Below are 25,561 nucleotides of genomic sequence, written 5' to 3' on the forward strand. Positions count from 1 at the left end.
AGGGTTCTTATTGCCAGCCGTCACCAAAGTGTTTGAGTGCTTTCCATGAAAAATTCATTAGGTAAGATCTGAGCATATTCTACAGAGCTTCCATCTCTCTTTCAGAATTTGGAAAGAGACAAGGGGCTTGATAACATTTTTGCTTCCGCAAGGGTTTTAAGTTAGGGCTTCACTTCAATTAATCCCACGTTGCCCTTTCTTCTCGGTGCATTTATTCAACTCTGTTTTTTTCACTTGCCTTACCAAGACAGCTTTGTTGTCTGGTGCATGCATCATGCTAAACATCCCCTTGCCTTTAACCTTTCAGCTCATTCCTTCCTTCATTCATGGAAAGCCTTTACCTACACAAGCCAGCAGAGCTCTGCATTTCCAGCCAGACGACATCCGCAATCTGGGATGCTGCATCTGGACCTTGGAGACTTTGTAAGTGGCACTTTGTGGCTGTGACGTGAAAGCTCCCAGGTTGCATGGGGAGATGGTTCCCATGGGTGGCCCAGAATGAAAAGGAAGGGGCCACAGCTCAGTGGTGGCGCACCTGATTTTCGTGCTGAAGTCCCAGGTTCAATCGAGACAGCGCAGGGAATGTCCCCAGCCTCAAACCCCGGAGAGCTGCTGCCACACAATGTAATAATATTGAGCTAGGTGGAGCTTCCTATGTCCCTATTGCCCAAGAGTGTTTAGCCTAAGAGTATGCATTAAAAGCTAACAAATTTAGAAGCATGCTGTATTCCGTGGGGCATATTCCCAGGTGTAAACATATCACAGGTATTCCCAATAGGCATTGCATAATGAGTAAATAGCACATTAATGGCAATTTAGGAATATGTCTCACTGAATACTGTATAGGAATGGAGTCTCAGGCTGCAATTCTGCGCATTTGTCCATGAGAATGAGAACCACCACTGCATTTAATAGGATAGACTTCTGAGTAAATACAAAGCATAAGGCTCCCCAGGTTATATAGTTCCCCCTGTCCCAAGTTCTGAATGGTATAATAAGAGCGAGGGAGAAAGATGAATCAGCTCCACAAATGCAGTTGCTATCCCTTCCATTTGTACATACAGTGGTATATTGGGTTACGAACTTAATTCATTCCGGAGGTCCGTTCTTAAGCTGAAACTGTTCTTAACCTGAGGTAGCACTTTAGCTAATGGGGCCTCCCGCTCCCACTGCCGCAGCGGGATAATTATGTAATAATAACTAAAATACCATAGCCACAATGTGGATGGTGAGGGGTAAGGTTGGGGCCAGGAAGTGAAACTGCATTCCACACTATTTGCCATACATAGGATCTGAACTCTTGCTGACAGGATAGCATCTTCCACTGTACCTGTGGACGCCAAGTTGGTTTAGAAGCTGTATAGCACACACTGTCCAGTTCACCAACCATTTGCTCCCACTCTTCAGTCCCCAGCATCTCCTGCCTAAGGCGGTTGCCTCACTCTGTCTAATGGCTGGGCCGGCCCTGTGTATAAAACTTTATTCAACAGGCAAATACTTCCTTCTCTCATAACAGGCTGGGCAGCAAAACTCTTCCTCAGCACCTGAACATTCAAAGCCAACCTACTAGCTAAGCCAATCAATGCCAGAGGCACAATATAGTATAGATATGAAAGGCATACCTCCAACCCCTAATTTATTTCTCTCTTTTTTCATTTGTTAGAATATGAGGGAAGTGTAGAACACAAATCTACCTTTGGTACTGTTAATTTTCTTTATTCACCACCCGTAAGAAGGGGGAAATATGAACTTGTCTTCATAGCCAAAATGTCCATTAGAGTTTGTTCCATATAATTAAATGTGACCTCTTCAGATTTGTATGGATTATAGTGATCCATAAGGAAAGGATCAGGGATTGGGCAAAAGGCACCATACTAGAACTTCTGTAGAAAAAAAGAAGAATAACCCTTACATAAAGCCAGATGGCTCAAGCAAATAATCCCTGCCATTTACCATAATTTAAAATAATCCCCAGAGACACCAACTAACTTTGACCCTGAGGGGAAATTCCTATCTAGTCAGAAGGCAAATCTATAGCAAGTTTTGACCTGAGAGAAATTCTTTCCTGAGACCAAATACAGATTTAGACTGTGGTCACATCTGCACTGTGCATTTAAAGCACTTTAGCAGTCATGGCTACTCCCAAAGAATCCTGGGAATTGGTTAAGGGTGCTGAAAGTTCCTAGGAAGCTCAAATCCCCCTCACAGAGCTACAATTGTGAGAGTGGTTTAACAAAGCAATCCCTCTTCCCAGACAATTCTGGGAACTATAGCTTGCTGAGGAAAATCTCTTAAGAACTCTCGGCACCCTTAACAAACCACAGTTCCCATAATACTTTGGGGGAAGCCATGACTGTAAAAAAACGGTATAATACTGCTTTAAATGTGGCCTTTGAAGCAACTCAGCACCTCACTGTTCTGATCACCGCCAGAAGAAACAGCCCCCCCTTGTCTCCCCTGTGCTGCTCTGTGGGTTCTTCTGTCCCCCCCAAAAGAATCTGTGGGGTGCAGGGAGTGCACAAGGGAAGGAGGGGGAAGCCCCACTCCACAAGCGGTAGTCCTTGTGCAGGGTTTACCTATTTCCCTCAAAATGCTAAAGTATACCTGTAATACAAACTTAAAATCTCTATCTGCATTACAAACATATCCACTTTGTACGTGGTATTATAATGGGTCCGAGGCGTTTTACATGTGGGGAATTAATAAAAGAATTTTATTTTATAATAAGAAATAAAAGAGGGATAGGTAAAAGCAAAGGAATAATAACAGAATAAAGCAAAAGAGAAGAGATATGAATAAAAGTGACTTCTAACTATCCACTATTCTAACTGTCGGTTGTATGTTCCTAAGAATTTACCCTGACCTCCTCAAATTTAATGCAAGGTTTGGAGTCTGTTTCTGCCCTCTCCCCAAATGTCCCCCCCACCCAGGTTTGGCCCCAATCGTCCTGCCCTATGCTATTAAATGGCAAGACAGAATGGAAGGCACTTTTGATTGAGGAGATAGAAAGAGTGCACAGTTTATGTCAATTTTCCACTACAGATGCAGTTCCATGCAGGACCAGGAATGGGCAAATCTGTCCATTTCAATTTATCATTTTTTCCTGTCTTAAACTCAGTTCTCCACATTTTTGCATCAGTTTGCGATTCCTTAAAAATAAATAAAAAATAAGTCCTCGTGAAAATTCACCAGCATTTTATTGTGCATTTCTCCCAATACATATTTGCATGTGACTTTTGCCTGAAATGAACATACTGGCAAGCAATGTTCCCTAACCTAATGCACTTTATATGTTCATTTCCTCAAATATGTGGCTCTTTATGCACACCCCTCCCCTGATCTACACATTTATTTATTTTTGCATGCATCATGTGCTTCGAAAAACTGCACCACAAAATTCAGAGAAGTGAATTTTTTGCAGGCTAGCTGCATTTTGTTTTGCATATTGCTTCAGGATGTATTGATTAGGTTCCCGTTAAAATGCAAACTGAAGCAAATTTCTCTTCCATTCCTATGCAAAATATTGCTCTGAGGTGGGGATCAACTCCAGGAATGGCTTTTTTTAGAGGGGGTTCAATGGGCTCCAGTGGAATGAAGGAGGAAGGCCTCTATGGATTCTGCCCATGGAGCACCAGATAGCCTGTTCTAGTATATTATTTGAGAAAGGGGCATTTCTCAGTGTTAGAGAATCTGCTTTGCATGCAGAGGAACACTAGTTCAATTCCCGACATCTCCAAGTAGCGATGTGAGAAAGCTCTGCCTGAAATCTTTGCCATCTGCTGCCAGTCAGTGCAGACAATACTGAGTTAGATGGACCAATAGTCTGACGGTATAAGGCAGCTCCCTGTATTCCTATGATCCTAGTTTATCTACCCGCATGGCTGGCAAAAGGTTTCACCTTGCCTATTTTGTACCACCCAGTTTGGTTTTCAGCATTAGATGTCTGGGAGGAAGGAGGCGGCTGTGAGTGTCTTGGTGGGGGAGGCAAGCACCCTCCTGACTCCCACAGGCTGCTGTTGTCAAGTGAAACCTGTCAATCCATTTGTGACAACCCTATGCAATATCAGCAAAAAGGTACCTGTCATCCTGAATACCGGAGCGTAGCCAAGCGTGAGCGGAGTCTATAAAAACTGAGACGCCTGGAGAATCGCAGAAGGAGGCAAACCAAAGAGATGATCATCCCTAGGGAATTATGCAACAATCCTTGCAGAAGAGTTCACCCCTGCTTGGTGAGCAGGAGGGAAATAGCTATAGCCCTTCTTGAAACCTCGAAAGAATGTTTCTTGGGATGGGTGGAGAAATGGCAGATTTTATTCGCCTCATAAATAGTTTCTTCATCTGGAAAGTCAAATAAATCAATAAATGGAACCCCACCTCCATCCTGGCCAATTGATTGGAATTTGTAAACCAGCCTATAGTTCGTCTGGTTTTGGTGTCAAGCATATGTGGCATGCTAAGATTTGGGGTTTGATTTTTGGTTGTTGTTGTTGTTGTTTGCAGGGATCACTGGCATGATCAAGTTCCCACAGGAACTTCAACCCTGCTGGCTGAGCTCCACACTGAACTTGGTTGTGTAACCACATTTCAAACACCCCCAACCCTGATGTCACATATGATCTCATGAGTGGAGCTGGTGGGTGTTTGGGGAGGGAAACAGCTTCATGGGCCAAACTAGGATGCATGCTGGGCCAGAGCTGGCCCATGGGGTGGAGGTTTCTCACCTCTGTTGTAAAATGTCTCTGATGTAAGCATGATGGGCAGAGTTCTTCTGAGACCAGAGCAGTGCAGTTCCTGCTTCTGCACAGTTGCATGGTCTTGCAACCCTGCTAATGGTTGATACATAGAGACCCCAGTGGGAGATGCAGATGGTGTGAAGGCAGCACAATCTCTCTCCTGTGTTTATGGAGTGCTTTTCTCCCATTTTCAAAGGCAAGCACAGGCTCCAGATTACTATTGTTTTTGCTGTGCAATTGCCCACTCTTACCCCCAGCCCCTAATCTCCACAATGTTAAGACATTTTTGTTCACAGTGACTGTGTGTGAGCAGAGCATGCAATGGGACGGGCTGGGGGCATTTTCAAGCTCTATGAAATGGACACGAAATGAGTGCTGGACATAAATTGCCTGGGAAAGAAAAAGAGACATGGATTCCAAATGCAGCTATAAAAATAAGAGTATGTTTCACTGAAAGTCAGGTCAGTGCCTTCTGCTCTTCCCCCACCCCTTGCTATAAGACACCACTGCCGCTGGCACTCTTTTACGTGGTCACAAAACATCTATTTTCTCCCAGGCTAAGAGGAGGAAATTTAATTTTGCTCCTCGGGAGATTGAACCAAGTGCAAGTGCACCAAGTAATTAACCATTACCAACTGATGCATGTTTCCAGCACTGGAGGAGGAAACTGCAAAGAGTGTGGGACAATTATCTCCTCCTTGTAAAGCTCCCAGGAGCCTCCCCCTCCTTTTCCACTGTAAGCTACAACAGGAACCGAAAAGGAGAAAGTTCAAAAACTCTGCATCCTGAAATTTTACTGACCAGCTATAAGCAAGCATCAGGAAAGGCGCTGCCTCCTTTATCTATAAGCAACATCAGCATCACCCCATCTAGAGACGATGCGGTGGGTGCACATCTGCCGCATTTATGCTAAAGCAAAGAGCAGCACTATTTTATAAAACTGAATTATCAATTGTGTTGAGTTGCGGACGTAATCCGTCCCGGAGGCATGTCTGCAACTCGAAATGTTTGCATCCAGAAGCGCTGCGTCTGTGCGCGCGGCGCGATTTAGCACTTCTGCGCATGCGCGAGTGGTGAAACCCGGAAGTAACTGTTCCGGTACTTCCAGGTTGCCGCGGGACGCAACTTGAAAAGACGTAACCTGAAGCGGACGCAACATGAGGTATGACTGTACATGGAGCTTGTATCTAGATCTGTGGAGCTGCACATTTACCTACTTTCTTCATAAAGCCACAGAGTTTTAATTCTCTATGGCAACCTCTGCATAATTTTGGGACTTCAGCTGCAATGGCCTGGTGTTCAGGGATGATAGGAGTTGTAGTCCATCAACATCTGGACCAGTAGTCCAGATTTCAGCTAGTCTGCCAATCATTTGCCTGAACTCACGGGAGGTGAAAGGGAACTCCATGAACAAAGATGCTTGGACAAGCTCCAAGCGACAGTGGGTTCAGGATAGCAGTTTGTTTCACTCAGTATTCCCTGGCTCAGCTGAAGATGATACTGACCTCTCTTGGTCAGTATCTGGACAAGTGCAGAAATGGTGATGGTGAAGGACCAGGGCTAGAATTGGTTTCTCTCTCTATTGATACCCACCTGATCTCAAAAACCTGGAGATATGGCGTATGTGCCACTTCCACCTCTGTTGATTAGCAGTACTTTACACTGATGTAGCTTTCCAATGTTCATCCCCCCCCCTTACATTATTCTGAGTTTTCTATTTCTGCTGGGCCCAACAGGTGAGTGTGACAGCAATTATCTGTCCCCAAGAGTAGATATTCATTGGTGAGCTAACAACCCTTTCCAACAGTGCAGTAATTACCCTTGTATAAAAGGATAATAAGCTGGTGCCATTGTCAGGCCTTTTCAGGCTAGTTATGAATATACCAGAGAGTTGGTTCTTGTAGACTGAAGGCTGTCATGGGAGGAGGACTTGCAGAGTTAAAGGGGAACTGTCAGGGAGAAATTAAGGAAGGCTGTAAAATTATTTTCTTGACTCTCCTAGAAGAAAGACGAATTCTGATGTTCCTGGGAAGGAACTGTCAAGAAGCTGGAAGAAATCCATAAGGTGGATTTGCTGGATTGCTTTGAAAACTTATAACAACACAGTGGAAAAGTTGAGCATTCTAACATGAAAGCTACTTAGCCATCAATAATTCCAATTGTGGCTTTTGGTGGGATGTCACAGAGTCTGTATCCAGATGGTCAGCCGGAATGCTAAATTGGCACAATGATGAACTACCTAAAGTTAAGGGACATCCCATAAGTTGTTGCTGAAGTAAACCTGTTTATATTTTCACGGGATTAGCATGTTGAACTCCAGATGCTAAGCAGGTGGAAGGAGAGCAAGGAAAAATAGAGAGAGATCTAAATACAATTACCTCAACATGAGAAAGCAAGGCAGCTACATTAGGAAACAAGGCTCTGGCTTCTTAAGACACTTTAATTGCAGCTCGGCGCAGAATACTAATATCTTGCCAGAGCATCTGATACACCATTTGTCCCATCTCATGTCTGAAGAACTCATTAGGACTTCTAAGTTCTAGTGCTCACAATGTTCATTTTTTGGCTGTGACCCAATGCAGTGATTTATAATTACTTGTGATTTACTCATGAGTTACGACACAGGATACACATGAACCCCCCCCTTCATCTACTGCAGGTTCTACTACCAAAGAGGCAAACTCATGGTCAGATTAGAAAGAAGGAATCACAGAAATAATGGTCCGGTTTGCACATGATGGCTTATTGCGACTGCACAGATTTACCAGTTCCAAGAATTAAGCCCATAGTCACTTTGCTCCTCTTTGGTCTTTCTTACTGTTGTGCCATGCTGAGCTAAACCAAGGTTTGGCTAAGTGTGCCATCCAAATTCAGGCTTGTGGTTCTACTCTCCCCTTGCTAACCACGAATGGTAGCCAATGTTTATTCTTCCCGATCCCAATAAAGCATAATTTATAAATTATGTTCAAAACAGGCCACTGCATGAGGCTGCTGGTATGAGGTTTGCATAATTATATTAGGATGTAATATCTATGAAGGAACCATCAAGGGAAAACATTTCATCAGGAGGCATACTGGTCATGCAATTCTATTTGTCTCTGCTCATAAGTAAACCTAGGGTACAGGTTGCAGCCCTATAGTACTTCCACGCTGGATGTTTGAATTTGCCACTCTTTGCTCTGTAAAAAGCGTGAGAACATTGGCATGACAGAAGATAGCAGGATGAGGAAAGTGTGGAAAGTTATGTACCTTACAGTGGAAGAGCAATGGGTGGGCAGTGCTCACTCCACCTGGAAGCATCCTTAGAGTCAATTTTGCAGCATAATACTAATATTAATAATAAAAATCATAGACAGAAGACTGCCTAGTTTGCATTGATCCATGCTCCAAAATCCATACAGATTCTGCAGTAACATTCTCCATGTTTATTCCACCATGAATATTTTTCCACATCGAAGAAGCGTTTCAGTTAAATGCATTTTAAACTTTGCATAAGAAATTGGGTTGGCAAAAACGGAACTCCACAGCACCATCCGGTGTCACAGAGTTAGAATGCATAAACAACGTACACAGGACACTTTTTTCTTTACCAATATAGCCGAGTCCTGAGTTACATATGGTAAATGAGAGAGTTTGGGATGCAGAAAAGAAATGAGGCGAACATTATCTTTACTTTTTGTTGTTGTTTCTTTTGCTTTTGATGAGGCATCGCTGATGGGCTCCCCAACACAGGAATAACAGAGAGCCTACTTGTGCAACTCGCTTCAGAACTAAGTGGCAGGGAAACAAGTAGCAATTAAAACAAGGAACAGATTCAAATTACAGGAAAAGAGATTCAGGCAAAACATCAGGAAGAACTTTTGAAGAGTAAGAGCAGTGGAAAGGACTCCCTCGAAAGATGGTAAACTCTCTTTCACTGGAGGTTTTTCAGCAGAGGCTGGATGGCCATCTGTCAAGGATGCTTTAGATGAGATTTCTGTGTTTTAGCGAGTTGGGCTAGATGACCCTTTGGGTCCTTTCCAACTCTATGGTTCTATGAATTTGAGGCTGCGGCATTTATTGCATCTTATGGTTTTAATGATGGTTCTTATCGTTGCAGTCCTTGTGTTGTTTGCTGCGCTGCACTCCAGGTTAGAAGCAGAGTGGGATATAAAAATATGAAACAAAGAAGAAGAGCCGGGCTGCCGGATCAGACCAAAGGCCCTTCTAGGTGAGCATCCTGTTCTCCTAAAAGCCAACCAGATGGGATGCCTGCAAGGAGGTCACAAGCGCAACAGCACTTGTGGAGCCCAGCGCCTGGTATTCAGAGGCACACTGCCTCCGACTGTGGATCTGGATCTATGCTTTGTTACTGTGAACGTAAAAGAGCCCACCTGGATTGGGGCAAAGGCTCATCTAGTCCAGGATTATGTCCCCACAGAGACCAACCAAATGCTGACAGAACCACCAATATGGATGACTTCCTCTTTCCTCCTATATTGTGCGGCTCTTCACCGCTATAGCATTAAGTGGTGCACATGAATTCCTGGATATATGCTGCATGCGGCAAGGAAGAGTGAATAACTCCTGCTTTGCTCTTTTAATGCATCTCCTCCTCCCTCAGAAGCATTAGCAGATGATGGCAGAAAAGGAGCAGAGGCATCCGTTACCTTCCCACAAGAGCAAAGCACTGAAGTCCCTAATGGCAAAAAAATTACCTTTACTTTACACTCAGGGAAAAACAACTGCCACATTTCCAAAGCTAGTGGTTTCTAGGGACTAGTTCCATTAGTTAGGATGCACCTGGTAAAAAATGGAGAGAGGGGGGGGGGAAAGTTGCCAGATCCAGTTGAACACAGAGAGCTGAACATCTCTGTCTCCCTCAACAGCATATAAATACTTCATTTTCATTCATTAGTGCAGAAAATTAAATAAAAGTAATCCTTCACACACTTCGCCCACCTGCTCGCATGATAGATCAGGGCCTGAAAAACCTGAGCAAGATTAGCAGATGTGATCTCGTAGCAATTTCCCTTTGAAGAAACGTTTTTGTATAAAATACTCAAGGCGGGGGAGTTGATCGGGTTCTGCAGGCAGGGCCGGTGCATCCATTTAGGCAAATTAGGCAATTGCCTAGAGCGCCAAGCTCCGGAGGGTGCCTGGTTGGGAGTTCTGGCTGACTTGGAGTCTTCCGGGACTCCAGGGAAGAGCCGAGCTGAACAGAGCTCGGAAAGAGCCCTGCAGTTCCTGAAGCTGCCACTGGGGGCGCGGAGAGTCCTCAGCCTGGAAAGAGCAGGGAAGAGCCGAGCTGAACAGAGCTCGGAAAGAGCCCTGCAGTTCCTGAAGCTGCCACTGGGGGTGCGGGGAGTCCTCAGCCTGGAAAGAGCCTTGCAGCGTTGGAAGCCGCACCAGAGTCGGCGGAGAGCGGCGGACCTGCTGCTGGGCGCCCCTGCTTCCTCAACTCAGGGGGAAGGAGGCGTTCTTGCTCCAGGGCGCCTGCAGCATGGCCGGCGCTGCCGCTCTCTTCCTGCTCCTCCTCCGGGTGAAGGCACCGCTTGGGTCTTCCAGGCTCCGTCTCCAGACCCCCGGCGCCAAGGTAACCCACCCAGGGCCCTGGGGCGCACGGTGCAGGCGCCTACTCTGAGTAGACCCCTTGCCCCCAAAGGGAGGGGAAAAAAACAGGGTCCAAGCTCACCCCGTGGTTGCAATGGTTAAAATACATTATTATATTCAAAAGCAGGATAAGATCTGCTCCTTTAGCATCCAAGAATCGTGCACAGTTAAAGCGATTATATTTAAAAGCAGCTGTAGATTTGCTCCTTTGACATCCAAAATTTGTGCACCATTACTGTAAAAGCGATCGTATTTAAAAGCAGGAATAGATTTGCTCCTTGAAGCACCCAAGATTTGCGCTCAATTAAAAGCGATTGTTGTATTTAAAAGCAGGAATAGATTTGGTCTTTTAGCGCCCACGTCTCTGCTCTGTCTCTTTCCAAGGTGGCCTTTTCCGCCAGGGTCTTGTTTCCAGTTAAAACGCACACAGAATTTCCGGGGAGAATAAAAAATAGCGCAGATAAATAGTCTTTGATGCCTGTCTCTGCCTGCCTCCCCACCCACCCCTCCTCGTGGTCCCCAAAACTGGGAAGAATACGAGCACCCATCTTTTCCAGGCTGGAAGGAAAGAGACGGAAAAGGTTTAAGGAAAGAAATAAGGGGACCTGTTTGCAAAAAAGGGGGGGCAATTTTAAAATACTCAAATACTCAGAGTAGACTCACTGGAACAAAAGGAGACGACTTGTCTGCAGTTCCGCTAATGGGTCCGCGCTGCATAGGATTTAGCTGCAGACAACCCTAACTTTGCAGGCGATTTCATCTCCCAAAACATCTTTTGTTCTTCTGCATTCAATTTTTATTGAGGGGGGGGGGGCAGACAACACACACAATAGTTTTGAAGGAGAAAACATTTCTTATTAGATGCAGACCTCTTTTGTAGCAGATATCAATTTCGAGAGGGTGTGTCAAATACTTCATTTAGGATGGTGCTTGCCGCTGGCCATTTTGAAAAGTAGTAGTATTAAAGGTTTCTACATAGTCAGTATCCAAATCTCAATGAAAACAAAAATGAAATATTCCACCACATCTGAATGACAGAAGGCTACACTCTGCAATGTCTCACATTAAGTCATTTCTGAAAAATAACAAAGGATTTCAAAGCGTCAAAAGTGAACTCCTTGCTCAGAAACATGAATTGATACCTCAATTAAATCCATGGAATAATGCACCTGTGATCCTGAAATTATAATCTCAGCCCTTTGGCTAACCCTTCAAACCAGCCTTAATTAAATACAGTGGTACCTTGGTTTTTGAACGGAATCCGTTCCAGAAGCCCGTTCGGCTTCCAAAACATTTGAAAACTGAGGCGCAGCTTCCTATTGGTTGCAAGAGCTTCTTGCACTCAGCGGAAGCTGCGCTGCACGTTCAGGTTCTAAAAAAAAGTTTGCAAATGGAAGTTTTGGCATTCGAGAACCAAAACGGAGGCATTTGGGATCTGAGGTACCACTGTATATGTTCTCAAAAGGAAGCTTACATTGGTTAATTTCAGTTTTGCATATTACCTTTATAATAATAATAATAATAATAATAATAATTTCTTATTTCTACCCTGCCCATCTGGCTGGGTTTCCCCAGCCACTCTGGGCAGCTTTCAACAGAACATTAAAAAGAGAGTAAAACATCAAACATTAAAAACTTCCCATTTGAGACTAAGCTTCAGATCAGAACTTAACTATCCAGTGGTATTAGCACTTGCTTGAATGTTACATTGCGGCTCAACAGAGGACCTATCAAAGCATATGTTTGAATATTTATTCTGAGAGAAGACACACTTTTAAATGCATATTTTGAGATTAATGTAGAAATGGAATATGTGCAAAGGTGACATGGGCCGAAATGGACGGATTCATATATCCCTTCTCTTAGAGAGTAGGAATGTGAATGTTTTGGGTGTGCCAACCTGCAAATGGAAACCTGTTCTGCATACAGTATGTATTGTTCCTAGTGGGTGAGGACACTTGTGGGTTTGAGAAAAACAATCAAAGGAAAAGAATGCATATATACATCCCACTAACATTAATTAAGCAACAATCAATGGAAGAAAGGGACACAGGGAGATTTTTAGGGATATATATATAGGAGCAAATGAAAAATAAATGTCTAATTGACTGGGAAAGTGGTCACCAAAGAATAGGCTACAGAATCTAACCAATAAAAGAGCCTTTTGTTAGTTGTTTTCTAGCCTTCAAGCTTAATGCAGAGTTTACCGACAACCAAGACCATTTTGGAGAGAATGGCTTTCTGTTTCCACATTTTACAAGGTTAAACTGGCATCTGAAGCCAGTTAGCCCCAGCATGACTCTAGCAGACATTAAAGCAGAACATTGCTTTCCATTGTATGGTTAGACAACTGTAGACAAGTTCTGTTTCATTTCTTCAAAACAGTGCTCATTTCCTAATTAACGAAACAAAGCTATATAATTGAGACAGTCAAATTTGTCCTCTTATGTACCCCAAAGAAGCTTTACTTTAAAAGCAACAATTACATACAATTGTCTGTTTTTGTTGTTTTCCTTTTAAAAGATGATGCCTACAATAATGGCATTTCTGCAGAGAAACGTATATGTGTGATTAGTGTGATTACAATACAACAATAACCCATCACCACTAACTATTATAAAACCGTAAACTATTATTCAGTACACTATAAAATTCAAAGCCTAATTGAAAATGCTAGTTTAGCATAATTCCCACAAGCCATCATTCTTTAATATTGTGAAATGAATGAGATTTTCGTGGAGCTATTAATTGATACTGACAAGCAATAACCACCGGAATGAAACTCCAATTATGAGAGGCAATTAATCACTTTTACTGTCATCTGTGGTGTCAAACAAAATTCAATAAAGTTCTAAACAGAAAGAGGAAAAAAGAGAGAAATGTATACCTCTTGTGGATGAATGCGATTCAAGCAAATCAGATAGCCTTTTGTTGAGGGAAATCATGTCAGTTCAAACATGTTACTTTTGCAGAAGTAATAGGACATTTGACTTTCTGTTGTATTCCCCAAGATTAAATTTCCATCTGATTTAGACTTGCCATAATAAGGGTTTGTTCTGAAGCAGCTGGCATTGTCATGGCATAATTAACAACAAGCATGGGTTTTGTGGCAGATAAATCATTAACAAAAAAATAATCTACGGGATCCAACTAAGTCATTTCTCAGTACTAAGATTCTAATTGCAGTTCTAAGATTCTAATGCAGTCCGTGACTTAGTTTTAGGTCCAGGGTGGACATAGTCTGTAATGAATATGGCTGTCAGGAGCTGCCAGGGCTTGAAATGAGATTTCTTGCTACTGTTACAGTTTCCCTGTGTGTTGAAGTATTAGAACTGTTGCTTGAAACATCTTGTTTGTAATGAACTACGGTGGTACCTCGGTTTATGAACACAATTGGTTCCGGAAGTCTGTTCATAAACTGAAGTGTTCATAAACTGAAGCGAACTTTCCCATTGAAAGTAATAGAAAGTGGATTAATCTGTTCCAGATGGGTCCGCGGAGTACTCAACCTGAAGCGTACTTAACCCGAAGCATGGGTGTAATTGGTTCCGGAAGTCTGCTCATAAACTGAAGCGTTCATAAACTGAAGCGGACTTTCCCATTGAAAGTAATGGAAAGTGAATTAATCCATTCCAGATGGGTCTGCGGCGTTCGTAAACCGAAAATTCGTAAACCGAGGTGTTCGTAAACCGAGGTTCCACTGTACTGTAATCTGGGCCATTGGACTGCCCCCACCCAATGCTCTAGGGCAGGCATGTCAAACCTGCGGCCCTCCAGATGTTTTGGCCTACAACTCCCATGATCCCTAGCTAACAGGACCAGTGGTCGGGGAAGATGGGAATTGTAGTCCAAAACATCTGGAGGGCCGAAGTTTGGGGATGCCTACTCTAGGGCTATAAGAAACTTCCTGTTTGAGCTTGGAATTTACAACCAGCATCAATAATGGGCTTCTTGGCTCTGGTAATTTTATGTGTATCTGTTTCCTTAGCTTTCTCTTCTCGCTCAGCCCATTGCCTACAATTCAGCCTTCGCAAGAATCAAGCACCAAACTGAGAGGCACTGCTATGAAACCATTAACCACTGTGTGCAACTCTTTGCAGGCCACAAGACAGTCAACTTTGCAGTGGGTCAAAAAAGAGAGAAATGTTGTGTGCCATTAGGCAAGTGGGGCCATCAGTTACTCTTCTGTATAAAGATGACTAGCTGATAGCAGCCCAATCAGTACCTATATTAATATAAAGCAAACAAAACAAAACCAAAACCAGGCACCAAGGATATGAGATTTTGTAACTTGCCTTGGGTTCATTTTCTTGCAGAGGGGTAGGATATACATTTAGTTACTAAGTAAAGTTGCCATTCCAGAATGAGGCTTCTGTTAAACTCCCATTCCAAATATGACTGAGTCTGCTCAGTATGCTGTTGGTTGCTTCCAGCCAGAACAATTGCCAAGTTGAAATATATGAAAATATTCACAACTTGTACTCTGGGCCTTCAGAGGGGAGAAGAAAGGTACATCAAACGGATTACAGAATAACACAGTATTGATCCAAGAAGACTCCCCACACGGCCAGGAAAATGTGCTCAGGGCAAAACCACCCATTATGCAGAGAAACCTACATCTGTCAACCTGAATTGTGGAGGGGGAGACAGAGTGAAGATTTGTTGGGGAGAATTGTTGGATGAGAGTGGGGAGTAGCAGGGTCAAACCCTTTCTGCACCTCCCAACTCTCCCCTGCAGGTGGCTACCCCAGTTATTTCTCTATGTAGCCATTTTCCCAGGTTCTCATTTTTCCAGCCAGTTCTCCATATTTCCATATCAGTTTGTAGTTTGTTTGTTTTTGGAAGATCCTTATGATTTTTTTTTGTTGGAAAATCCTTAATAAAATAGGCATTTTAGTACGAAGTTCTCCTGAAACACACCGCGTAGTGCAAACTTCAGCTAACGTACACATTTTTGTATACAGTCTTCCCCAGTAGGATTCAATTTTGTGCATTCTTTTCAAATGCCTTTTTTTATAATTACCCTGGTACATGTACTCTCTTACACATTGCTTGGTTGGAGAACTGCCCTGCACAAATTTTGAAGAATGGCTGTGCTTGTGTGCTGTTTCAGAAAGCACAAATTAGCTAGGTTCACCTTGCCAGCAGTGGTGGAGGAAGACGCTCGGGCACCCGGAGCGTCAAACATGACGTGCACCCGGGGGGCAGGGACGTCTCTACGTAGCGTGCATGTGCAGTGTCACTATGTACGATGCATGCGCTGAACATAGCGACGCTGCACAAGCACGCTACATAGTGGTTTGCCGGCACCACGGTGCTGGGAGGATCCTCTGCTCACGGTTGCAGCCGCGAACGGAGGATCCTCCACATGCGGCTGTCACGGCATGATGGCTGCTCGCGCTGCTGCGGGGGGGGGGCACCTCGTCACCCCCAGAGACATGGCACTGGGAGTGCACCGCCCCCCCCGTTGCAACGCCCCTGCTTGCTGGTGGAATGTTTGCATGTCCCTCCTTTGATGTTGCCAATGCCCCTGGAGCATGTTCTCCACTGACCTATCCCATTCCTTTCCATCTGCACTAGCTGTGCTTCTAATTCACCAACCCCTCCCCCTCCCTGGATAGGTAAAGGGCTATTCTGCACCAGGTTCCCCAAAAGCTTTTCCTCAAGAAGCTGTTTCATAGTTTTCAAAACTGACCAAAATGCACTGTACAATTCCAACATAGCTTAATAGCACAGGTGCTTAAGGTGGGGTTGAGGGAAAACCAAAGGCAGTTGAACCATCTCACCCAACAACCCTGCCAGGCCTGCTTGGAGATTCAGAAGGCATCAGATCCTTCAGATCCAGACCACCTTCCAAACCACCCATAGCATGTCCCCTTAGTACTCCTGCTGACACCAGAGCTCTGACATTAGTAGGACAAGGATGCAGGCGCTTCTATGGAAAAGAGGCATCTGACACCAGACCTCTTTTGTTTTGATGTCTTTGAAGAAGGAGATCCATTCTTCCTTATGACCCTGGGATGCCCGCCTGAGGACGACAGCACTGCAGGACGAGAAATGCTTTAAAACACAACTGCAAAATGCAAACAATAAAATATCTTATGATGCTGGATCTCTTTTGCCACCTCCAATAATTAAAAAAAGAACATTTCCAGTAACAAATATCCTTCATTTCATCTCTACGTCTTTTCTTTTCTTTTCTTTTCATTCTCCCTTTCAACAATATCTTGGATTTTTCCTAGCCAGCCAAAGACAGATGGAACACTTTATCCTGTCTGGTATCTAGCCCACACAATTCTTCCAGCAAGAAACACATTAGCACTATCAATGAAGGCAAAATGATTCTATGAGCCTAAATCAATTTCTGCAACATATTTCTGGAATTGTCTTTTCTACTATAGATGGGGATAAGAAAAAGTTGCGCCGGGACCTTCTAAGTCCCTGCCCTGCTAGCAATCCATAAATTCTTCCCAGAGCAACTTCCTGCCTTGTGCTGGCTACCAAGAAAACTCTTTATCTTGTCTCCAGATTCTCCTGTGCTCTTGAGGTTCTCCTCAGTCATGATACTCAGGTCACTTCCAGGTGACCTGCTTATTGAGCATTTATCTTGATTTGTTGTGGGGAGGTTAGAAGATGTCAGCTATCTACTGAGCTTTCATCCTCCTTTGCTTGCAGGAAGGATATATGGCATTGCATCAAGCAAAGGTCACCATGCTGCATTAGGAGAAGAAGGTTTTCTGTGCAAGACCTCCAAATCAACTTTTTGTGCTACCTGAATTTGCCAGTGTGTGATTCACTCCTGCCTTAAAACAGTGACAGTCTGGAAGCAGCCTCTGTTTGTGTGTCTGCTTGCTCATTCCTGCTCCAGCTCTTCCAGTCACCTAGCTGGAACCTCCTGGGGTGGAAACCTAATTCTATCACCCACTTCCTGTCCTCCCTCTAAAAAATAATAACAATAGCTAAGCCTAAAGGAATCATTTAATAACTTGCAATATATGTAAATAGGTCAAGCCTTTGGATCTCACACTGTTTAAAATTCCATTATCAAGACATCATAATCGTCCCTACAGCTCTTGGTCCTTCCAATATTAGACGAAACAGCACTGAGATTCCACATCACTCCACCCACCCCAATACGATTGGTTTTTTTGGCTCCAATTCAAGGCATCTTTCTTTCTCTTTACCATGACTTCGAATGAATTGAAAGACCTTTAAGAGGAGGAGAACCCATCACACAACTAATATGCAGTACGTAATGACAATGGTTTCGTCAGCAATTAAATTTAAGCAGACTTCCCATTTGACCTCAGATGCTTCCAAGCATCGAGAGGGAGAAAGGTCTCTTTCTTGGCTGGGAGTTAAAGACTCTTGTGGTTTTACTACTTAGATGTTTTGATATAATTTGGGGTCATTACAAGAGAGCAAACAGGCTATAATCAAAGGAGTGAGTTCTTTTGAGCTACTTCCAAACAAGAGTCAATATTTTCAGCAACTTTAACATAGTAGTTCCATTCCATTCCATATATATATGATTTTAAAATTGAGTTTCTCTTGTTCAAACGCCAACTTTGGCTGTCCACACCGAAAAACAGCAAAAGCCATTTCCAGCATTTTCATCTTTTTTACATTTTAGCAAGACAGTTTTATTATCAGGGTAACTGACTTTTGCCAAACACTTGGAAAATTTTAATACTGGGGAGGGGGGAATTTAAATGTGTAGCTTTCAAAGAAATGTCTGGTCTGTCAAACATCATTTTTCTCACATTCACTGAAAAAATAATAGGGATGCAAATGCAGATATACCAAACGCAACAAAACCCCAGAGCTTTAAAAGAAGTCATTGTGCTCTTCTTTTAACTGGCAGACAAATTAATTTTAGTGGGAAGATTCTGAAAAGTTCATGATCCAGCAACAATTGCTTATGACATTTTAAAGAAATGGGGTTCTCATTCCAGAAATTATTGAAAGTTGTTCAAATTCTAGTGGCTGCTCATGTAAAGAAAGCAAACAGGATGGTCATGGATTTCTACAATAGAGGGCAGCAGTTTAAAACTTAGGGATAACCTGTTGTAGAACACACACACACACACACACACAGAGAGAGAGAGAGAGAGAGAGAGAGAGAGAGAGGAGTGGTGTCTTCTTATGATTATTGGAGACTATTGGTGTCACGTAGAAGTAAAGAAGGCTGATCGCCGAAGAATTGATGCTTTTGAATTATGGTGCTGGAGGAGACTCTTGAGAGTCCCATGGACTGCAAGAAGATCAAACCTATCCATTCTGAAGGAAATCAGCCCTGAGTGCTCACTGGAAGGACAGATCCTGAAGCTGAGGCTCCAATACTTTGGCCACCTCATGAGAAGAGAAGAATCCTTGGAAAAGACCCTGATGTTGGGAAAGATGGAGGGCACAAGGAGAAGGGGACGACAGAGGACGAGATGGTTGGACAGTGTTCTGGAAGCTACGAACATGAGTTTGACCAAACTGTGGGAGGCAGTGCAAGACAGGAGTGCCTGGTGTGCTATGGTCCATGGGGTCACGAAGAGTCGGACACGACTAAACGACTGAACAACAAAGAAGCACAGTGGGTATTAACTTACTTCCTATGAGATTAGGTGATACTATCCTAAGAAACTGCCTTATACCATGTTAGACTATTTGTCCATCTTGCTCAGTATTGTCTGTTTTGACTGAGCTCCCCAGAGTCTCAGACAAAGGTTCTTTTTATAAATTAATGTAAAAGTCAACGGTACGTGTTGGTGTGGTCATTCTATGGGTTACTTGCATGCAAGCTCCATATTGTAGCATTGTGTAAAGGGAAACAAGCTACAGTATATGATTGATTCCTATGGGAACGGTAACAGTGATGTTTAGATTTCTGATACTATGGTTATTACATATATGCACATTACAGCAACTAAATATGACCCATACGGTATTTCTCATATAAGACATGTGTTGCCGTTTTCTCTTATGCTGTCTTGTGAGGGGAAAACATCTGTAACAAGAGGGGTTCTATATGTGTTCAACTCACACCCAGGACACACAGACAGGCTTTGCATCAGATTTCGATACATCCCAGATTTGGAACTTAATAAAGTAGGGCTGCCATATGTCCGGATTTTCCCATTTCAAAGGCGGAATCGATGTCCAGGATGGGTGGGAGATTTCTGAAAGGCAGCGCTTTGCCCTGGATCTTAAGCAAGTCAATTGAAAAATCGTGGGTTTTTTGGTGTTTCTGTAAAAAACAAAACAAAAAAAACCCCACGCTCAATAATTTTGGGGTTTACCCAAAAAAGCTCTTATTTTGGGGGTCTTCCTAAAAAAGTTCAACAACTTTTGGGGTCTCCTGGTTTTTACTCTTTGAAATACAGTATGGCAACCATAAATGAAGTGATTTAGCTCAACCCAGGATTAGTCCAGAACAGGTAGAGGCAGCCCCAGATCACCTACCTACCAGGGCTGTCAAAAGGATTGGTGGACTGGCGTCGAGGAGAGGGGGGGGCGGATATACAAGCAACCTCCATTCACCCCCACCTTCCGACGACATTTAATTAGGAGTTTAAACCCTAATTAAACACTGTGCAATGTGCCTGAATTGGGTCAGGTCAGCCAGAGATCACTGTGGGTCAGTCTGGGGCAGCTCCAAAACACCTGATTCGGGTCCAAAATTGGACTGCAGGGCCCATGCTGCTTAAGTGACCAATTCAGGAACTGATAAGGTGAGCTCTAGCCCATGAAAGCTTACAGCAAAATAAATTTTAAGGATGACACATGACTCACTGCTGTTTTTGTGGCAAAAGGCCAACAGGGTTACTCCTCTGGAATCTGTAGCAATAAAAGATAACCCCTGGAGAATTTAGCCTTTCTAAATAAACCAATAGTATTGTAAAGAAAACTGCCATGCTTAGCTCCACACAAAGTGTCCCTCGTAGGTTACATGCTTTGAGAACACGGGGCACATGGTGTCCTTTTCCATAGCTGGCCATGGATGCGCATCATCTGATGGTTCATAGCCAAAGTTTTCCACTGAATACACAGCAACTTTCTTCCTTGCTAAAAGAACACACTTAAATCTTTCATGCCATGAGATGCCTTTGGAATGCACTGCAGTATTGAAAGTCCAAACCCACAAAATTCAATTTGGCAGTGAGGGCAATTTCTCTTTTTGCCATAGCCCGCCAGTTTATTACATTGCAACAGGATTATTTTAATGCAAAACACAGAAACTTGACTAAATAGGTAAAATACAGCCTTAAGACTACAAAACCTATGGCGCATATGAAAAACACAGCAGCGACAACAAAGGAGAATCTTTACTTTGCCGGGGGCTCTTTGTTAAATCTTGAGTTTCACGCCTCTGCCTCTCGGGAGCCAGCAGCGATATTCAGTGTTCGGAAGGCAGGTGAGCAACGTCAGCTTGCCACTGGCTTCTAAAACACATTTTGGACACCAATTAACTTCAAGCTGTTACTTAAAGTGTGTGACCCTTTATGTTTTAACTGTTGGCATTTGCTGCATCTGGAAATCAATGTCAAAATACCCTGACATATCCTGATATCAATTAGTGCATATGGATAAAGCATTTGCCCTTTTGTTTTGTTTTTTTGTTTTTACACCAGGGGAATACACAGGCAAAAAGTGAAATAGCGCTGACCAGGTAGGTTCTGTCTTCGGTTCTGTATGATGGTACTATGACCACCCTTAAGGATGTGCAGAAAAGTAATTATGCACATGCCGTACATCAGAGCTTTCCAAACTGTGTGTCGCGATACGTTAGTGTGTCGGCTGCAGTGTGTAGGTGTGTCGCGTGAACGCTCCCCGCGCTCCTCCTGGGGCTGGAAAGGGGCTAGTTTAACCTCTGGTTTGCTAGTAAAACTGAATTACTGTGTCACAAAATGATGCAAAATTGAATTAGTGTGTCGCAAAATGATGCATGTCCAAAAAGTGAGTCGCCAACCTAAAGTTTGGAAAGCTCTGCCTTACATGCACAAGGTCCTACATTCATTTCCAGGTATGGAGGACTTAGATGGAAGGAAGGCCACGGGGTTTCAAATAAAATAACAACGACACCACATTGGAAGGCCATAGCTCATGGGCAGAGCACATGCTTTGCATGCAAAAATCCTCAAGTTCAACTCCCGGAATGTCCAGACACAACTGGGAAAGACCCCAGTCTGGAATCCCAAGGAGCTGCTGCGAGTCCGTGTTGACAATACTGTACTGAATTTGGTGGACCAGTGGTCTGATTTGGTATATGGCAGCTTGCTATACTCCTTTCTGTGGTTATATGCAGGCAAAGAAGCTCGCTGTCCCTTGAGCTCTGTGACACAGTGGCACAGTGAGTGCTTAGGTTCTGTCACTGCTGCAGAAGGTTGCAAGTGGGATAATGAGACAGAATGAAGCTGCCTGAAGACGGAACACACTGTTTAAAGGCACAGTCTGAAAGTGAACCAAGAATGGATGTGGGCAAACTATTTGCCTTTTTTAAACACCAGGATAATGCACAGTCAAAACCAAAACAAATACACACTAGGATCTTTAGCTAGCAGCTATCCTTCAGGCAACTGTTTCATTTATTAAAAGCTACTTGCATTTTTTAATTAGATTTGCATTATTTTCACAGTGGATTAACTTGACACTTTGTTTTAAAAAAGAAACTGTGGGTTTTTCCACTCTTCCTCCTTGCTAAATCCTTCTCACTTGTCCCAATTTTGAAATAATTTAAGAATCTTTTTCTTTAATCCCTTTCAGTAAATGAATTTTTTGTTAATGTTAATACCACTCAGCCTGTGGACATATTTGCTACAGCTACGCATATGGAGAATCTCTTTTGGAGATTATTGGATTAACATTTTTTGGAGATTACCCTAGAAAATCTGATGCATAGTTGCGTTGCAATTGTCGAAAAGCTTGGGATTTCTCAGCTTTGATTACTTTTGATTTGTCTGAGGGGCTTTTAAATAAAATAGTTGGGAGATTTCTTCCTGTTCAGATGTTCCTAATGGGATTACATTGTCTGTTCAGCACTAGGGCCTTGAAAATCGTCCACCAAGCTCTCCGTGGTATTTCACTCCTCGCCTCTGTCGTATCTCAATTAGACATCACACTGGTGTTATCAAGGACTAGGTTAACTTCTGATTATCCTTCTATTCACCTTGAAATGTTCACTTCTCTTTTAATCCTTAGCACATTCCCAGAGGAAATAATAAATAATATCATGCCATATGGCAAATGGGATCAGCTGCAACTCCATGCAGCTTGTAGCTGAGGAGTACTGCCTCTCGCAACGCAGCCATAGCTGGCATATAAAACCTGCTCCTGAATTCCCAGTAGAAGACAAAGAACTGGGTGAACCATATCTCTGTACTTTCTACTGTTCTTTTCCATTATGGCTCAGTCCATAACCTACTCTCCTCCAACTGAACCAACCCTCAGTCAACCTCCTCTCGAGGTGAGTAAACCTATGGACACCAACAATAGAATAATTTCCATTTTTGTCAGTGACATTTACAGCTAACGTGGCAGCTAGACTGGTGACTAGGGGTAGCCGCCGGGACCATATAATACTGGCCTCAAGGATCTACACAGGCTCCCGGTATGTTTCTGAGCACAATTCAAAGTGTCGGTGCTGACCTTTAAAGCCCTAAATGGTCTCGGCCTTGTATACCCGAAGGAGCATTTCTCAACATTCTGTCCAGATACTGAGGTCCAGCTCCGAGGGCCTTCTTCTCCCTCACTGCGAGAAGCGAAGTTACAGGGAACCAGGCAGAGGGTCTTCTAAGCAGTGACACCCTCCCTGTGGAACATCCTCCCAGCGAATAAAAAGAGATAAAGAACTACACAGCCTTTAGAAGACATCTGAAGGCAGACCTATATTGGGACGTTTTTAATGTTTGATGTTCTATTATGTTTCTAATGTGCTGGAAGCCGCCCAGAATGGCTGGGGAAACCCAGACAGATTCAGGACAGACCAAAGAAAGTACTTCTTCACATAGCTAAATCATGGAATTTACTCTCAGAAGAGGTAGTGATTGCCACCAATGGGAAGCTATCAATGGCTCCCAGCCACAATGGCTCTGTTCTGCCTCTGAAGATGCCTCTGAAGGCCAGTTGCTGGGAATCAGAAGGGGAGAGAGTGCCATTGTGCTCAAGTCCCCTTGTGCGCTTTCCTTATGTATCTGGCTGTTCACTGTGAGAATAAAATTCTGGAGTAGATGGCCCATTGGCCTAAGCCAGTAGGTTTTTCTTATGTTGTCGTTTAGGATTGTGTTGCATAACAACCTGATTTAGTCCTCTTTTCTGTCACTCATACCGCAAACCCTTCTCACAACATCTGCATGGTACCATCTCTCTCTCTCTCTCTCTCTCTCTTTTCCTTCAAATTCCCCAGCCACAAATAAGTCTAAGCACATTTAACACACACAACCTCTTTAGCACACCTGTCTCTTGTTAACTGTTGGCCTCAGGCCTTGTTCTCACCATCCATGTTTTGGGCTTGGCACATGAAGGCTTCCCCCATAATTTGGAATCCTGCAAGATTAGGATTCTACAGCACAGAAGGAGCTTGCGTACATACACTAGGTTTGCCTTTAAAGAGAGTCCTTTCTGATGCATGAGGGGCAGTGCCAATGGGAATATGGAGGTGCATGGGGAAATACAGAGAGGAGAAGACCTGAATAGCAATAGATAGATGATAGATAGATAGGAGACACATAACATATTAATCTCTTGAGGATGGGGTGTGGGTTGTTGTTGTTGTTGTTTTGCAACATCAGAGAAATGTCACACTGTTTCTGCACAAATACATTTTCCAATGCAGCTTTCTGATTTACTCACCTAACTTCTCAAGACGTCCTGTTTTGTCTGCTTCCGTTTAAAAATATGACATTCTTGCCATGGCATCGCCACACCCATCTTGTCAATAGTTCTTCATTCTCTGCCATACTTGACTGTGTCCATCCCACTTGACATCAAAGAGAATAGGGCTGCCTGATGCTGAACCTGTATGGGGTTTTTTAAAACGAAAAAAACAAAACAAAAACCCAACAAACAAGAGAATTAGAATTTATATCAGAAAAGCATGACTTCTGTTTAAAGAGCAGACATTAAAATAACCCCAGCATGAATGAAGGAGAAAATAATATCCAGTGGAGCCTGCCTGTGAGGGGGTTGCTTTTAACTGATGGGCTGGTCAGTTGATTATCTTTTGGTGGAATGGGAGGAGGGGCTGAGAAGACAAGATGCTGTTTATTGGTGCCAACTAAACATAATGGTCAGCCACAGCTCACAGTGTGTTGAAGCTGCAATGGGGAAGAAGCTTGCAGTTTTCCCTTACTGAACATGCCTGTGTGTTGGGCTTTTGAGGCTAGCAGGCATCCTTCTGGAAGATTTAGGGCAGGGGTAGCTTACTCCTCAAGATATTGCTGGACTACAATTCTCATTCTCCCTGACCATTGTCCATGTTGGCTGAAGCTGATGGGAGTTGGAGTGCAATAACATCTGGATGATGCCATGTTAGCCACTCACATAGCTGCCAAGTTTTCCCTTTTCTTGCGAGGAAGCCTATTCAGCATAATGGAATTTCCCTTTTAAAAAAGGGAGAACTTGGCAGCTATGGCCACTCATGAGTTAAGGGGAATGGAAATGGGGTAGGGAATTCTGCAGTGGGGCAAGTTCTATAGGATTTCTATCAATGTCTAAACAGAAGAGAGTAATGAATGGCTTTTGCTCTGTGGCAAGCAGTACTGAAGGAGCATCTCTCCCCACCCCCTTCGTTCAGCCTGGACACTGGGATCCAGCACTGAGGGCCTTTTGGTGGTTCCTTCATCGAGAGAAGTGAAGCTACAGGGAACCAGGCAGAGGGCCTTCTTGGTTGTGGCACACACCCTGTTGAATGCCCATCAGATGGTATATAATGAGTAAAGGTAAAGGTAAAGGACCCCTGACAGTTAAGTCCAGGGTTGGTTTTGTGTGTGTGCAAACAGGACCTTTATAAGTCTATGGGTGCAGAGGGGCGGGGCATAAAAGAAAGGGGGAAAACAGTTAAGTCCAGTTGTGAACGACTCTGGGGTTGCGGCACTCATATTGCTTCACTGGCCGAGGGAGCCAACATTTGTCCGCAGACAGTTATTCTGGGTCATGTGGCCAGCATGACAAGCCGCTTACCTTCATGCCAGAGTGTTACCTATTTATCTACTTGCACTTTGACATGCTTTCGAACTGCTACGGTAGGT

At 43.5% G+C, this 25,561-nt stretch overlaps 1 protein-coding gene across 1 annotated transcript in view; it reads right to left on the reverse strand.

Moving 5' to 3' along the window:
• B3GALT1 (beta-1,3-galactosyltransferase 1) overlaps nt 1-25,561 on the reverse strand; it is a 326,490-nt gene that overhangs the window by 153,289 nt on the left and 147,640 nt on the right. Inside the window, exon 3 of the mRNA XM_035133074.3 lies at nt 24,165-24,329. The gene's annotated coding sequence lies outside the window, so the exon portion shown is untranslated. The remainder of the gene's footprint in view (nt 1-24,164; nt 24,330-25,561) is intronic.

Source organism: Zootoca vivipara, chromosome 1, assembly GCF_965207765.1.
Source record: "Zootoca vivipara chromosome 1, rZooViv2.hap1.1, whole genome shotgun sequence".
Lineage (NCBI taxonomy): Eukaryota > Metazoa > Chordata > Lepidosauria > Squamata > Lacertidae > Zootoca > Zootoca vivipara.